We start from the raw sequence: 16,835 nt of genomic DNA, 5'->3' as shown, positions 1-16,835 counted from the left end.
GTGGATTGACATTATTTTCGTAACTCAAATAATCAATCAAGACACTTACATGTTGTTAAATTGTCTTGAAATTATTGAGAAATTGATTTCTAAACACAATTCTTAATAGAAAGTAATGTTCACTACTTTGACCCATTGTCACCCCCTCTAAGGGGTGAGATTGGGTCAACTTTCATTTAATCGTAGTTCAGTAAAAAATTAATATTATTCAACAATTCCTTGAACACTTACGAGTGTTCATCATTAGAGAACATTTCTACGTAATCAGAATTGTGTTTTACTCCAATTTACGACAAAAAGTTTAAAAATTACCTTTTTTGACCCATTTTTACCCTCCTACGAGCGTATCCTGGTTTTGGCACTTTTTTGAAATCGATGCTAAAAATTTAAATATTTTTTTTCCGTCAAAGTAACCAATTATCCTTGTGCAGAATTTATTGGTTTTCAAAACTGCTTTTCGATTTGCGGTGCAATGGTTGTTTATTGAATAATTCATCATCAAAGATGAAGGGGTAATTTTTCATTCAAACTTAATTTGATATGGTTAATTGGATTTGCTGTTAAGTTGGTTAGCAAAACATGGTGTTAGTTCAGAATATTCTTGAAAAAACAAAAAAAAAATCGATTTTTCATTCCTTCCCGATATTGTTGCCCACTACACCTACACACACCAAGATAAAAATATGTACGTAAAATATTCTAATACCTGAGCTTGTAGCTTCAAAATGATGCGCATCCCATCGATATGCGTTGATTTTCCACGAAGTCACTTAAAATTTCTGACTTCGCACTCTGTTCCTCTAATTTTTCTGTCGAGTGTATTATCAGCAAACCGGAAGTCGAAACAAGATTATATTCTACATTCTGGAATCTACGTTCATCTCTTGTTGACAACACATAGAAGAAACTTTATTTGTACGTTTTGAAACGAAACTGAAAATACAACATTATTGTTCAAAAGTCTAAAACAGCAAAAAGTCAGGTGTTGTGACTTCACTAAAGTATATGACTGACAACAGTATAAAATATACAAAATATTATACAACTGATTCTTGTAGGAAAGTTTCTCAATTTTACTACATTTACATTGTTCAATTTTGTGTGATTGTTTAGATGGAAGCGTAAAGAAAGTGTTTGTAGTGATTCAAAATACACGCTGTAATGGATCGTATTCTTTGCGTGACGTGACAACAACTTCTTGAGACAGTTGTTACTCCTCTATTTGTTGACCGATCTTACCCAAATTTTGTGGGTTGTTGACCCTCATTGTTTGCTCAGAGAACCCCTAGTATAAAAATGTTAGTCCTCAGGTTCATCTGATAAACTGAAAATATTTTTTTAATATTTTTATTTTTGTGACGTGACAATGCTTCAAAATACCTGTTTTTCAAATGCTTGTTTCTCATAAATAACAAAACGAAACCTAGGTCTACCCACGGTTCTTTAAACAGGTTTGTAATGATCCATTCAATGGTATATAGACATTGAAGTTTGGTTAAACTCAAGAAACACAAAAATACTCAAAACGTGAATTTTTTAAAATATAATTATGTAGTTTTTTAACCCCTTCCCATATTATTTAATACGTCACACACGAAGTGATTTCACTAGCCTGCTGTGCGTTCTAGCGCCATATTTTATTCAAGTACCCACGAGTGAGACTCGATGTTGTACGGAAAAGGGTCAAACTCGCCTCTCTCAAAGGTTGGTACATAAAAATCAAATTCGTTTCAAAATTTATGATATAACTAGTGTTTATTCAAATAACGTTTTCCATTTTTTTCTCCTAAAACTAGATTTGAAATTTGGTTCTTCGGTGCATAACTTAATGGAATAGGTCATAGTCCTATGTCAAAAATATTTATTCCATGTAACGGAGAAACATGTTATTTGCAAGTGAATCAAGAATCTTGAGCGAAAAATGTGTCTGAGAATAAATTTATATCATAATGACGAGTTTTGGTAGAAGTAAAATGAGGATTACAATAAAAATAAATTGTAAAGGGGCAATTTGAAGATCAATTGGTCGGGGTTCTGCCAAAACGAACCAAGCGCCAAAACATTATTTTGAGATATTTCAATTTAAAGTTTGGGCTCCCACGAATTGACTGTGTATGATCAAATCTATCATTTAATCGCTCACGTATTACAAACAGAATGTCATAAAACTAAAATACTTCCTCCATGCTGTAAGCACATATCTTCGTCAATTTCTGATGAGAACCTTTTTGAAAATTAAAAAAAAAATCGTTGCTGTCTAGCAAAACTTCCTTCTCTTTGCAGCCAGAGCGAACCAAGTGCATGCTAGTTATTAACATAATATCGTTACACAACACATTAGTATTTTGCAACGGCTCTTGACTAATTTCATGAATGGTATTTATATTGTCTCACTTTTGCTGTTTTTTACAAAATAATATCTCAATAAATGAAAACAAATTGATCAAGGAATGCATTACACTTGGTTCGTTGTGGTTGAACACAATTTTGAAAAATGCGAATAAGCGCTTTTACACTTCATGGTAGCCTTTATGCTGTCTTACTTACCAGATCCCCAGGAGCTGTCCGAAGCACAAAAATCTGTTAAAGATTCGGATCTGCCTGCTTGGAGAAAACGATCACTATCGTCCGATGCCATATTGTGTGTTTATGGTTCGCTTTGGTTGAATGCAATTTCGTGTTTTACTGTCTGCTACACAGAATTTTTCTTTTGGAGCTGTTGTCAATTATCCGAATGACATGGTCATTTTACAGTCGATAGATTATTATTTTCTGCATCCAATGGCGAAAGTATCTCAGTTTTGAAAAAAATGGCGCTTGGTTCGTTTTGGCAGAATCCCGACCAAATAATGGCGAGGTCTGTGATTGAACCCACGAAGGCTCGCTAAGTAAAAAAACGTGAATAAAACTGTTATAACCGTAAAACTATCTTGTTGATAATGTCAACAAACTCAATGGGGAAGCATTACGCGTCTATTTCCATCACATTAAACGAAACACCACTTGCTGTCACCAAGAAAGCACCAACGAGTAAAAAAGCATCAAAGTTCAAAAAGGTTATTCGCATTAAAGGAATGAATTGATCATGTACTAATTTTCTGGAAAAATATCTTGAAAAAATGGTTCGCAAGTGTAACACAAATAAACATCGAGGTGTCAACTTCAAGAACCTAGGGGCCAGTTAATTCACGGAGCCACGAGCCGCAGCTGAGAGTGTTAATGGCTTCGAGTGGGTGCGAAATGAACAAGGGTGTTTGTTGATTCAGCCCCAATCGACGTGATATGGGAGAAGTGAAGTGGAGGAATTCCTCTGAATCGCGTGAAATTGACGTATATTGACAAGACGGCTCGACGTTCGTTGTGCAGTAAGCATTAAAGTACTTCGTTGGACAGCCTAACGGAGGGCGGGAAAAATGTTCCGTCGTCAAAGTTTGATCTATAATTTCGCTGTCTACCGCATCGTCGTCCTCCGTGTGTCAGAAACACTCAATTTGTCCGAAAGCGGGTCAAAGTAGGTGGCAAAATGAGCCGGAACCGATAGTAAATGGTTTTGCACCGGAGCTCACCACGTCTAGCGGCGTACGACATCGGATGGCGTGGGCGGAATATGAACGTACGACACGTCGTTCATCATCGTCTCAACCCCCCAACCAACCAACCCATCCTCGGGACCTCTGGAGCTACATGGGCGGGGATTATACTTGCCTCTTCTCGCTTCTATATATCCTTTTCCGTTCACGTCACTCTCGTTCCGGGTGGGAAAGGATTGTGATTTTGCTTTGCGGATGACAGGAGAATTTCCACTATTTGGGTCAAACCCGGTAGCAAAACCGGATGAGCATAACAATGTGAAACCTGTCATCTCGCATCGGTTGAATGATGAGGTTATGAATCATTTATTCCATCAAAATTGAGAATTGTGAATACGTTGTCAAAATAATGGAACGTTTGTTCATGATGAAAGTTTGATCACTGCCGTCAGCGGTGACAAATCCTTCGGAGAACTAACGTATTCCAGAAGCGGCAAAAACATTAAAAACTGTTATTTGTTATGCTGAGACTGCTCTTGCATGTCTGAGTTGATTTAACCGAACACAATCATTCATTCCAGCTGTGACTTTTTTTCATACACAGGAAGAACAAGCCATCATTTATACAAATGTAAACATTAAAATATTTGAACCAATTTGCTACGAAACTGGAGCATAAGACATAATTTAGTACATGACGATTTTCATGCCAACTCGGCCGTTGGCAGCACCATCTGAGAAAAAATGAAAATGGTGTTTTCGAAATTTCTTTTTTGATTTGTCTTGAAATTACATGAACTGTACATAGCGAAAATATAAATAATTGAATTTGTCGTCAAAAAAAGTTTTTGACATTCAGTCCTTTTTCCGTCTGAAACAAATAAATTTTCCTTTGGTTTTGAAAATGTGCGACATGTTCATTTAAAGGCTTGTTATCATCCAAAATATAACAGTTGATGAACAATTAATTCCGTCAGAAGCCAGGTGCAGGTTTACACAGTATATGCCTAATAACACGGAAAGAGTTCTTGTTCCATTTAACAGAACAGCTTTACACCGAATACAGAGCTGCAAGATAGAAAAATTCACCAGAATATAAAGATGCACAAAGATCAATTGTAAATTCATGAAATGCAACCCATTCTAATAAACGCAAAATTTATCAAATACGACTTCGCTGCAACCATAAAACAAATAATATATGTGAAAAATGTCATAAATATGTTTGCGGAAAAATTTACACATAGAAAAATGTCACTTTCCTTTGTCAAAAATGTACGAATAATAATGCATAATTTTTTTTTCCAAGTGAAATATTGTTTTTATTGTCAATATTTACTAATAACTTGTCATATACCGTCGTTGGGGATGAGAATGGGTCAAATTTTCACTGAACTGCGATTAAATGAAAGTTGACCCAATCTCACCCCTTAGGAGGGGTGACAATGGGTCAAAGCAATGTATATTGTTTTCTTTTAAGAATTATGTTTAGAAATAAATTTCTCAATAAGTTCAAGATAATTTGACAACATGTAACTGTCTTTATTGACATTTTGAGTTACGAAAATAGTGTCAATTTTTGAAGATTTTTCTTAGTTCTGTCGTGATGCTGGTTCCTGGAAGGATAACAAACTTCTTTCGTCGTTTTCGTGTGCCATCCTCATCAATTATATTTCGTTTCGAAATGAGGAATTCCTCGATTTCTCTGTTCTCAAATCTTCCTGGTGAAATTGGAACATATGAGATGCTCTTCAGTAGCGGCTTCACAGTAATCGGATAAATGCTACATTTGTTGAATCCCCAAATCGAGTTGTTCTTTTTATTATCTTTAAGGCCCTCAGTCATCTGTTATCGTTCTTTATTTTAGATACTGTATAACAAAAGTGCTACGAATTTTATTTTGTATGGCGCCCAAATTCTAAATTGTTTCTCTCAGAGACTATAAAGCTCAGAGAAACAGCTTGTATGAATGAGAGATTTCATCAATCTATTCCCTTCATGCCCATTCTCTGGTGAGCGTGTTCTCCTGTATTATCTAAGCACATAATATAGATGCCAGATGTGAAGACATGTATTCGTTTTGAAAACATTAAATTTTTTGAAAACATACTGAGGTCATTCCAAAGTATGTGAAAACAATTGTTTGTGTGATTTGTGATGAGACTGTTCTTGCATGTCTGAGTTGATTAAACCGAACACAATTAATCATTTCAGCTATGACTTTATTTAATACACTGGAAGAACAAGCCATCATCTATACAAACTAAAAGTGGGTTATATCTTTGATATAACCACAAGGTGCACGTAGGACTAACGTTGACTTAGCAATAAAAAAGTAATAAGCATATAAATCTTAGACATTTCATCTTCCGAATAAAGTGATTATCATACCACTTCGTTTAGCCGGAAAAGAATTATGACCGCTCAAAGGAGGAATCAATTCTTCCTCGGAAATACCCAGCGCAAATAATACCCACTCCCCAAGCCCCGCGATTGGAATCATCGTTGACCCGCGGCAGGATTATTAACACTTGAGAAGGAATGGATTCCTCCTCGGAATTCCACAGTAAAAATAAGACACCCTTCCCAACAATTTCAACTTCCCAATAACGACGATCGATTGCAGCATTCGTAAACAAATAATTTTATAACGCTGCTTTCATAAATGTGATTTCTTCGATATGTAATATAATATCCACTAGACCATATCATATCGTATTCTTCACTATCAAATCCATAGTCAATGGCACCCATCGGTATCGAATTATCATCGAAATGTAAACGAATGAATTCGGCTCTGTTACAGCTGAATTGCTAAATGAGCCTAATAAAATAAACTGTTGGGATAAAAAACACCAACGAAATAGAGGGCCTGATTCTCGAATACACTTCACGGTGGAAACGAAATAAACGGCACGCCATTGAACTACGTTTTACGAGTTAGTGAAGTGTCGAAGATAATGATGAGTTTTCAGGCAGAATGAGCACTTTTCAAATAAAAAATCATTAATGAAAATTAACTTCTTCGTATCAAACTGGTATTCAATGTGAGTGGAAAACTTTGTTTTCTTCGTGTGATATAATAATCTCATACAAAAATTTAATCTGAAGATAATTTGATATTATAATGATAAATTTAGTGGGAAACTAATCTCGCATTCAGATGTCGACACTGTACCGTTGTCATCGCGAATGCGTTTCATACCGTTTCCACCGTGAAGTGTATTCGTAGTGTATTCGAGAATCAGGCCCAGAATCAGGGTGGACAGAGTGTACACTGAGAGGAAAATTTAGTAAATATGACGAATTTTTTGGTACATGTTACCAATTCTCTAGTCATTTTCTACCCTACTAATCATTGGTACATGTTACAAAAAAAGAATGGTAGGCACATATGTCAAACAAACTACAAATTGTTGGTCCAACATTGGTGCAATAACAGTGAAAATTTTGCTTCATATTTGTGAGAGGTAATCATCAGGGATAATGACAATATTTTTTAATAATTATTTTTAATTTAAAAAATTGTATTTGATTGCGTTTAATTCTACATACTTAGAATACATTATACTAATAACTTATTCTATAAACAACATCAATAATTCAGTCCCATAGCTTGGATGGTTTTTGGTAAACAAGTATTACGAGTCTGGGATCATGCCAGCTGTAAAGACAAGGAAACAGGTCAATAGAGTTGTAATGTATAGAATATAACTGATGTTTATCCTTGGCGGGAATATAAAAACAGTTTCCCGACCGAGGTGACTGATGTAATGATGTAAAAAAACGAATACTTATCTCCGATTTGTTTATGATGAATGATTGTACTGCATATAATTTTAAGGCCAACTAAAAAAAGCAAAATATGGTATTAGGTCAATTATGTTAATATGGATCAAAATTTCTTGTGATATTTTCCCCGCCGAAAATATGAAAACAAATTCTCGGGGGGATGAATACATAATTGAATTCCTATAAAAACAAAGTGCTTACCTCCAAATCGCGTCGTCTCCAAAAGACAAATGGCGATTGCGAAGTGCGCACATCACAGTTGTTAGGTATGACAATAAAAACAAACTTACTAATGGTATGAAGTAAAATATACGAATTCCTGGTAGAAACTTTCATTGCGGCTGACATCTTTTTTACGCAATTTTAGTAATATTTACAAAAAATGTGTATATTTTACCAATGTTTTTGCTACTAAAGATTTGGTAGCTGCTTTTACTAAACTATTTCTCCAGTGTATGGATTGTATAGCAATTTTATTGTTTGCACGGGCACTCAGTTATCTTTTGTGTTGTTGATGCCTTGTTGTTTGCAGTGTTTTGTTATTTTTTTAGTGCTACAAAAATGCATATTTCGGCTCAGGTGGCGTTAATACATAAGTGCCAGAAACAGTTCACACACATACACACACTCATTTTCACACCAGCCCCAATATTATTCGATCAGAAATGAACAAATCTGACCTCTAGGCATCATCAAAAACGTTTGAAATTTGCCAAGCTAGGCGTGACGCACCAGTAAAACACGGAAATATCTTTGTGACTTTGAATTTTTTTAAAGAAAAATCGCAAGGACATTATATAAATTTTTTTTAATCATTTTGAAGATTTTCCACTGTAGATTATCATAATGAAAACAATTTAATTTGGATGGACCTGAAGGATTCACTGGCTATTGGTTAGATCTACGAAAAAATGTAATGTAAGGCACCTTGGTTGTGTTAGGGAACACATTTCCGAGGAACAAAAGTTACCCCAACTTGCATGTGTTTACAATGCCAATTTCACCAGGGACCTTGGTTTTTATAGCTGTGTTAGGGAACACGTCTCGGTAGGAACAAAAGCTCCCCCTACATTCGTATTCTTGCAATACCGATTCTCCTCGAGTCTGGTTTTAAAATCTGTGTTGGCGCTCAACATTTTACAGTTATTCAATTGCTTATACAGCGCGGAATCGATTATATAAAGGTTTTGATTTCTTTTCATTGTATATAATCAAATCCTGTATATAATCGAGCCAAAAAAAAAATTTTTATTTGTTTTTTTTGCATGTATTTTTCGTTTTTTTAAAGTAAAAGAGATTTGGTTTTTGATTCATTCCCTTAAAGTCAGAAAACACCTTTCTTACATGAAAAAAAAAAATTTATCCAGATTATCTCAGAAGGTGATAGACGATCACATTTGACGAAAAAAATCCTCCTACGCATATGTTCGAATTTCAACAATGGCAACGTTATAGGACTTTTTTTTTGTTTCGGACTCTATTGTCTCAAACTGGCTCTACATTAAAAAGTACGCTACGGAAGACGATTTTGATGCTTTCATTTGAAAGACGAGAAAATTTAGTACAGGATATAGTAGTGGAACAACTAAATTAGTGGATTTTAATAACATTTTGGAAGCGAAAAACTTGAAAGTTAATGATTTTTAATGTGTTATTATTTATTTTATCCTGAAAATTTATAATCAACTAGATTGTTTCTATCTATTAAATTGAAGTTCTTTTACCACTCTACAAAAATTCTTTGACGCCCAACTTCTATCTTTCCTATTTTGAGTGCAATATCGATATAAACAATTCCTGGTGAAAATTCATGCAAAATCTTCAAAAATCTCACTTACCCCACTGTACATGTAATAGCCACTTAAACTTTACCTTAACGTTGAAAGATTACATTTCTTCTTGGAATAAACCGTATTTGAAATACAAAAAAAAATTTTTTTTCCAAACTGTATAATATAATCGAGTCCAAAATTGTATATAATCGAATCACATATAATCGAGTCTGTATATAATCGAGTCCGACCTGTATTAATTATTGCTAGCAAATATATTTTCTAATTTTTTTGTTCATACTACTTCCACCCATGCTCACTTTCATTGGTTATGTTGAACTTTTTTCTGATATTAAGGGGCAGGGGAAATCATGGAAAAACCGATTATGTGAGTAAAACCGACACCCCCTGATTTTTCCAGTTTGAAGCAATTTTTTTGAAAATTTTTCGGAGTCCCCTGTACACACTTGTCATTTGTTACGTTTCTAGTTACCCCACAGCTGCAGAAGTCGCTTTGCTGTCAAAACAAACAACAGAACAGAACCGGTTAGCAAACAAGAAACAGTCCATGTAAAATTTCGCTCGTGAAATTTATGTGTTTAAGTCGGAAAATTTGGAAAATTCGATACTTTTATAAGCTTAATTCATCGTTGATCATGGTTCGGTGTAGTTTGTGAGACGGTTGGTGATGTTGTTGCTTATCAATGCGCGAAAACATTGTTTTGAAATTTCGAGTTCACACGGGGTAACACCGACACCTTCAATCAGGGTAAAAGCGACACCGGGTTTGTGTTTCACAGACAGGAAAAATGTGTTCTTACTTTCTGCAGATGCCTCGTGTTTATATTCGAAAGATAAAACGGCTGAGCTGAGCTAATAAAACAGCCAAAACCAACTTTGAATCGAGCATGTCAACAAAAAAGCCTGGCAGACCTCATGGTACCCATTCGTTCAACGTTCATCGACACATTTCACGTGCTGGGATCTGAAACAGTCCACAAAGTATATAGATAATCTCTTAGTAATTTGAAATTATTGTAACAAGTTTCCATTCTTTTTCTTCAAAGTTGTCGGTTTTACCCGACAGGGTGTCGATCTCACCCGCACTCCCGTGTATCTTACCTAAAAACATCAATTTTTGTATTCTATCAAAATTCGATTTCTACTCAAAGAATTATCAACAGATACTGTAGAATGGTTCATAAACAGTTAAAACACATGATAGATCTTGGGAAATGTGGAAATCCTTAGGGCGTCGGTTAGCTATAAACATTTTTAGTGCCCCTGTCCATTGATGTGCAAACGAATGCAGTAGTGCTCATTTGTATTTGGTATCTTGATCTGTCATGAACCTACCAAGGATTTGTTTACGTGTGTATTTTTCGTTCCTTCCGAAATGTCGCGTATCAAAAAGGAGACTAAAGTTCAAGTCTTGGACACATGGATGTGAGAGAAGGGTGTTACAATGGATAAAGTGGCAAAACGTTTCGGTATTCGTCCGGCAAGTGTAAAATCCATCATCCAGAAGTTCGGGAAACACTATTCATTCAATGATTAACCGGGAAGAGGAGGCAAACCTGGACCTTCCAACCCCGATCTGGACCGGAAAGTAATCAACCTCATCAATCGGAATAAATCGATGTCTACAAGTGATTTAGCGAAAAAGCTCGAACGATGGTCTGAATTGTGCAGCGGTTCAAATAGCGGAACAACCTGAAGTCATACAAGAAGCAAAAACATCAAAACAAAGTGCTGTACAAAATCACGAGTGAAAACCAGCGCCCGGCAGCTGTATCATCGAATTTTGCAGAAATCCAATGCGTGCATTCTGGTGGATAGTGAGAATTGCGTTAAAGAGAACTCAAGAACTCTTCCGGGACTACAACTTTACACCCCAGTTATTGGCGAGGATGTGAGTGACCATGAGAAGTCAATTCAGGTGGAAAATGTTGGACAGAATTTGCAGGTAATTTGCTCATGTGGATTGAAGTTGTCAAGTATCTACACAAAAAGGCGATATGTATCAATCTGAGTGTTTGCAGAAAAGGTTTGCACTTGTTTTTCTCTACACACTGTAAGAAGAAGGTTCATAAAACATTGTCGAACGATTTCCTTGCTTGATTGATCAATCAAAATGGAGACGTGGGACGAAGTCTAATCGTAATATACGGAGGAGAAAAATGAAAACATAAACACAGAACATAAAGGGGGGGGGAGGGGGGCTGGTCTTTAAATGGAAACGTAAACACAGAACTTGTAGGAAAAAATGATAGATTTCGAATGCTTATAACTCCAGTATTTCTTAATAGATCGGAAAGATGTTTGTATCAATTGAGAGGAAATATTCCTACGCATCTATCACAATTTATAAAATGTTATTTTTCCTGAGATAAACAATTGCATAACTGTGAAATATCAAGCGCTATCTCGACGTCCAAACTGTCCCGTTTTGATTGGCTCGTTTTACAGTTTTCCCAACACAGTCATTAAATCCATGCTGCCTGGGGAAATTGGCGTGGCAAAAACATGCAAATTTGGAGAACTTTTGTTCCCACTGACATATGTTCAGTTTAACCCTAACACAGTCATCAAAACCAAGGTGCCTTACACTACATAGCGTTTGTTCAATTTCTTTTCTTACACAGAAAATATGTTGAATTCAATTGAGTTCGAAAATTGTTTCATTCTATCAATAATTTAATCAATACAAACAAATGATACTAAGCTAACGGTAGTTCCACTTCAACTTAGCGCTTATATCAAATATAACCCACTCATTTTAAGATTGAAAATGTATTTACAGCTTATTTTCGATACACTACTTATTTATTTTCATTCATTGTATCAATTACACACCCAAACTAGCGTTGGCAAAAAACAGGAAGTAGATTATATCTATGGTATAACCGCAAGGGTGACGTAGGACTATCGTTGATTTAGAGATCATTTGTTTGAAGTTGAATCTAAATCCATTCTGAAAGAATGAATAAATGAATATTTGGGAGACTTCGAAAACGAGAGCGTTACGTTGGAGGCACAAGGTTTTATGCATCCAATATAGGATAAGAAAAACCTTGTTCTGAAGAATAATCTTCAGAAGCTAACCTGCTAACTGTACTTGATTGACAAATCACAAACCCAAATGTATTATATGGATATTTTATGGATAGAAAACATTCAATTAAACTCTTTCACATGAATATATTTTGAAAATTCCCAGAGGAACTGGCAGATTATTTTCAGTAACGATTAGTTATTTCCACATTTTCCTCGATACTGGAAGCCCATCAGTGGTTAATACCAACTCGATAACCACCTGTTAATAGCACTTGATTGAAACATATTTGGTCACAGTGTTACATGGATAGAAAACATTCAATTAAACTCTTTCACATGAATATATTTTGAAAATTCCCAAAGGAACGGGCAGATTATTTTCCAGCAATGATTAGATCTTTCCGGAACTTTCTCGATGCTGAATGGCATCCTAACGGAAAGAGTTCTGCGCGTGTATGTGTCGATCCTTCGCCGTCCACCTCCTCCAGCACGTTAGGCAACGATGTTGTCTTGTCGATGTCCTCACGAAAAATGAATGTGTCTCACCACCAGAATATCGCTTAAGTATGCTTTTTGTGTGTGATTGAATCGAGAGAAGGTGTGGTTTACGATGGCAATTTGGAAGGCAAACTAGAGGGGAATGAACTCTCTGAGCTCGGAACTTTCGGCGACTGAACAATAATCGATTGCGGGCGCATACAATATTGGATACGGAAATATCCTACTGATGGGGAAGAATAATCTTCTGAAGCTATCCTGTTAATTGCGATTGATTGAAAAACCACAAAACCAAATGTATTTGATCACGGTGTTACATGGAAAGAAAACATTCAAATAAACTCTTTAACATGAATATATTTTGAAAATTCCCAAAGGAACTGGCAGATTATTTTCAGTAACGATGAGATATTTCCACATTTTCCTCGATACTGGAAGCCCACCAGTGGTTAATGCCAACTCGATAACCACCTGTTAATAGCACTTGATTGAAACATATTTGGTCACAGTGTTACATGGATAGAAGACATTCAATTAAACTCTTTCACATGAATATATTTTGAAAATTCCCAGAGGAACTGGCAGATTATTTTCAGTAACGATTAGATCTTTCCGGAACTTTCTCGATGCTGAATGGCATCCTAACGGAAAGAGTTCTGCGCGTGTATGTGTCGATCCTTCGCCGTCCACCTCCTCCAGCACGTTAGGCAACGATGTTGTCTTGTCGATGTCCTCACGAAAAATGAATGTGTCTCACCACCAGAATATCGCTTAAGTATGCTTTTTGTGTGTGATTGAATCGAGAGAAGGTGTGGTTTACGATGGCAATTTGGAAGGCAAACTAGAGGGGAATGAACTCTCTGAGCTCGGAACTTTCGGCGACTGAACAATAATCGATTGCGGGCGCATACAATATTGGATACGGAAATATCCTACTGATGGGGAAGAATAATCTTCTGAAGCTATCCTGTTAATTGCGATTGATTGAAAAACCACAAAACCAAATGTATTTGGTCACAGTGTTACATGGATAGAAAACATTCAATTAAACTCTTCCACATGAATATGTTTTGAAAGTTCCCAAAGGAACTGGCAGATTATTTTCAGTAACGATTAGATATTTCCACATTTTCCTCGATACTGGAAGCCCACCAGTGGTTAATGCCAACTCGATAACCACCTGTTAATAGCACTTGATTGAAACATATTTGGTCACAGTGTTACATGGATAGAAAACATTCAATTAAACTCTTTCACATGAATATATTTTGAAAATTCCCAGAGGAACTGGCAGATTATTTTCAGTAACGATTAGTTATTTCCACATTTTCCTCGATACTGGAAGCCCACCAGTGGTTAATACCAACTCGATAACCACCTGTTAATAGCACTTGATTGAAACATATTTGGTCACAGTGTTACATGGATAGAAAACATTCAATTAAACTCTTTCACATGAATATATTTTGAAAATTCCCAAAGGTACTGGCAGATTATTTTCCAGCAATGATTAGATCTTTCCGGAACTTTCTCGATGCTGAATGGCATCCTAACGGAAAGAGTTCTGCGCGTGTATGTGTCGATCCTTCGCCGTCCACCTCCTCCAGCACGTTAGGCAACGATGTTGTCTTGTCGATGTCCTCACGAAAAATGAATGTGTCTCACCACCAGAATATCGCTTAAGTATGCTTTTTGTGTGTGATTGAATCGAGAGAAGGTGTGATTTACGATGGCAATTTGGAAGGCAAACTAGAGGGGAATGAACTCTCTGAGCTCGGAACTTTCGGCGACTGAGCAATAATCGATTGCGGGCGCATACAATATTGGATACGGAAATATCCTACTGATGGGGAAGAATAATCTTCTGAAGCTATCCTGTTAATTGCGATTGATTGAAAAACCACAAAACCAAATGTATTTGGTCACAGTGTTACATGGATAGAAAACATTCAATTAAACTCTTTCACATGAATATGTTTTGAAAATTCCCAAAGGAACTGGGATATGTTTTGAAAATTCCCAAAGGAACTGGCAGATTATTTTCAGTAACGATTAGATATTTCCACATTTTCCTCGATACTGGAAGCCCACCAGTGGTTAATGCCAACTCGATAACCACCTGTTAATAGCACTTGATTGAAACATATTTGGTCACAGTGTTACATGGATAGAAAACATTCAATTAAACTCTTTCACATGAATATATTTTGAAAATTCCCAGAGGAACTGGCAGATTATTTTCAGTAACGATTAGATATTTCCACATTTTCCTCGATACTGGAAGCCCACCAGTGGTTAATGCCAACTCGATAACCACCTGTTAATAGCACTTGATTGAAACATATTTGGTCACAGTGTTACATGGATAGAAAACATTCAATTAAACTCTTTCACATGAATATATTTTGAAAATTCCCAGAGGAACTGGCAGATTATTTTCAGTAACAATTAGTTATTTCCACATTTTCCTCGATACTGGAAGCCCACCAGTGGTTAATGCCAACTCGATAACCACCTGTTAATAGCCGCGCGTGTATGTGTGTGTAGCGATGTCTTCCCAGGGAACCGTTTGTGGCATCACTCTCCTCCTGATAGATTCCCTTCTGGCCTAGGGTGTACAAACAGGCTCTTGGTGACACCGTTCATCCGCGCTTTCATGATAAATAAAGAGCTTCACCGCAACAGCGACAACATGCTCCAATCGCTGTTCAATTAGAACTGAGTGGATTTCCGAGCGCCGCTCGCTTATATACCGATTGGTGATTTCAATAGCCTGTTTTGAAAGCAATTTTAAGACTATTGAAACAAGTTTTTGGATCAAAAAGTAACAAGTATATAACGCGTAGACATTTTATCTTTCGAATGAAGTGTTTATCATACCATTTCGTTCAGTTGTTTAGGAGCTATTAACGCTCAAAATCTCGGTCTCCGGCGTAACGCTTTCGTTTTCGAAACTTTGATTTTACACCCCGGTATAGAAATGAAAGACGTAGTCCTACGTCAAAACATGTCATATTTGGCAGAAAAGATGCCATTTCCTGTGCATGAGAGTCAAATGCGCAAATAATGAGCTGTTTTAAAAGCTTAAAAATGGTTTGTATGTATGCGAGCAGACATCTCTTTCTGCTTTCTTTTTTTCTTTTCATTTGGGATTGTGCAAAAAAACAAGAAGTGGGTTATACCTGTGATATTACCGCAAGGTAGACGTAGGACTACCGTTGGCTCGGTAATCATTTATTTGAAATTGCATCTGAATCAATTGTTAATTAATGAATAAATGAACATTTTGATAGATTGCTGAAAGTTTTTCTTTTTAGTGTGTGGGTGGATGAGTATAAGTATGGAATTGTTATTAACATAAAATTCTACTCTCTCGAACTTGTTGGTGGTTTGAGTGGCCTTGTAAAAGCAACTGAAGATGTTTGATACGTGATTCATTTTTGTTTTCGTGAGAATAACACGAGATTTTTCATGATCACTTCATGGGCAGAATAGAAACTGAGGGCGCCATTTCACGATGAAAACCGGGGCCCTGGCAACCCTATCCGAACCAATGCAAATTGAGTGTCGGGCTCGCGCTTAGGGGACTCACGTATTGTTTAATGCTTGGAGTCATATATGTTAATATTTGATTACGCCGGATAGATTCCTTTGGCAAGCGATGTTTGGATACCCATCCGGAAGCTTTCTTGGCGATTGAATCACTGCTGAAGAAACGCGCTGAAGAAACTTCATTTTTAATTTTAGGTTATGATTTCTATGCTCAAGATTTTCTATGCTGGCTACAAAAAGGCGGCCATCTTAGCAATCCCTTGGTGAAAACGAAATAAAGTCTATATAACCTTGCTAATTCATTTCGTTTTTATCGTGATGTGGCAATTTTTCATGACTGTTCCATGCGAAAGCAGAATAGAAACTGATGCGAGTAAAAGTACTCACGCCTTGCATGTGTCCACTATGGTTTCCCAAACACTAATACAAGCAAACAAAAGAAATCACAGCTTGCATGTATTTGCTATGACGGTTTCTCCAGGTGTCTAGATTTTGCGTCCGTGTTCGGGAACACATTGCGATCACCAATCATTATCAATGAGCTAGATTGTTATGACTTCAATAGCTTGCTTTCAAAGCAATTTTTATGCTATTGAAACGATTTTTTGGACCAATAAGTGACAATCATATAACT

General features: G+C 36.3%; 1 protein-coding gene across 3 annotated transcripts in view; it reads left to right on the top strand.

Moving 5' to 3' along the window:
* LOC129764240 (5-hydroxytryptamine receptor 1-like) overlaps positions 1-16,835 on the top strand; it is a 201,156-nt gene that overhangs the window by 110,600 nt on the left and 73,721 nt on the right. The gene's annotated exons all lie outside the window — the stretch shown is intronic.

This window comes from Toxorhynchites rutilus, chromosome 1 (assembly GCF_029784135.1).
Source record: "Toxorhynchites rutilus septentrionalis strain SRP chromosome 1, ASM2978413v1, whole genome shotgun sequence".
Taxonomy (NCBI): Eukaryota; Metazoa; Arthropoda; class Insecta; order Diptera; family Culicidae; genus Toxorhynchites; species Toxorhynchites rutilus.
The sequence above is the reverse complement of the archived record's forward strand: the minus strand, read 5'-3'. Positions and strand labels throughout refer to the sequence as shown.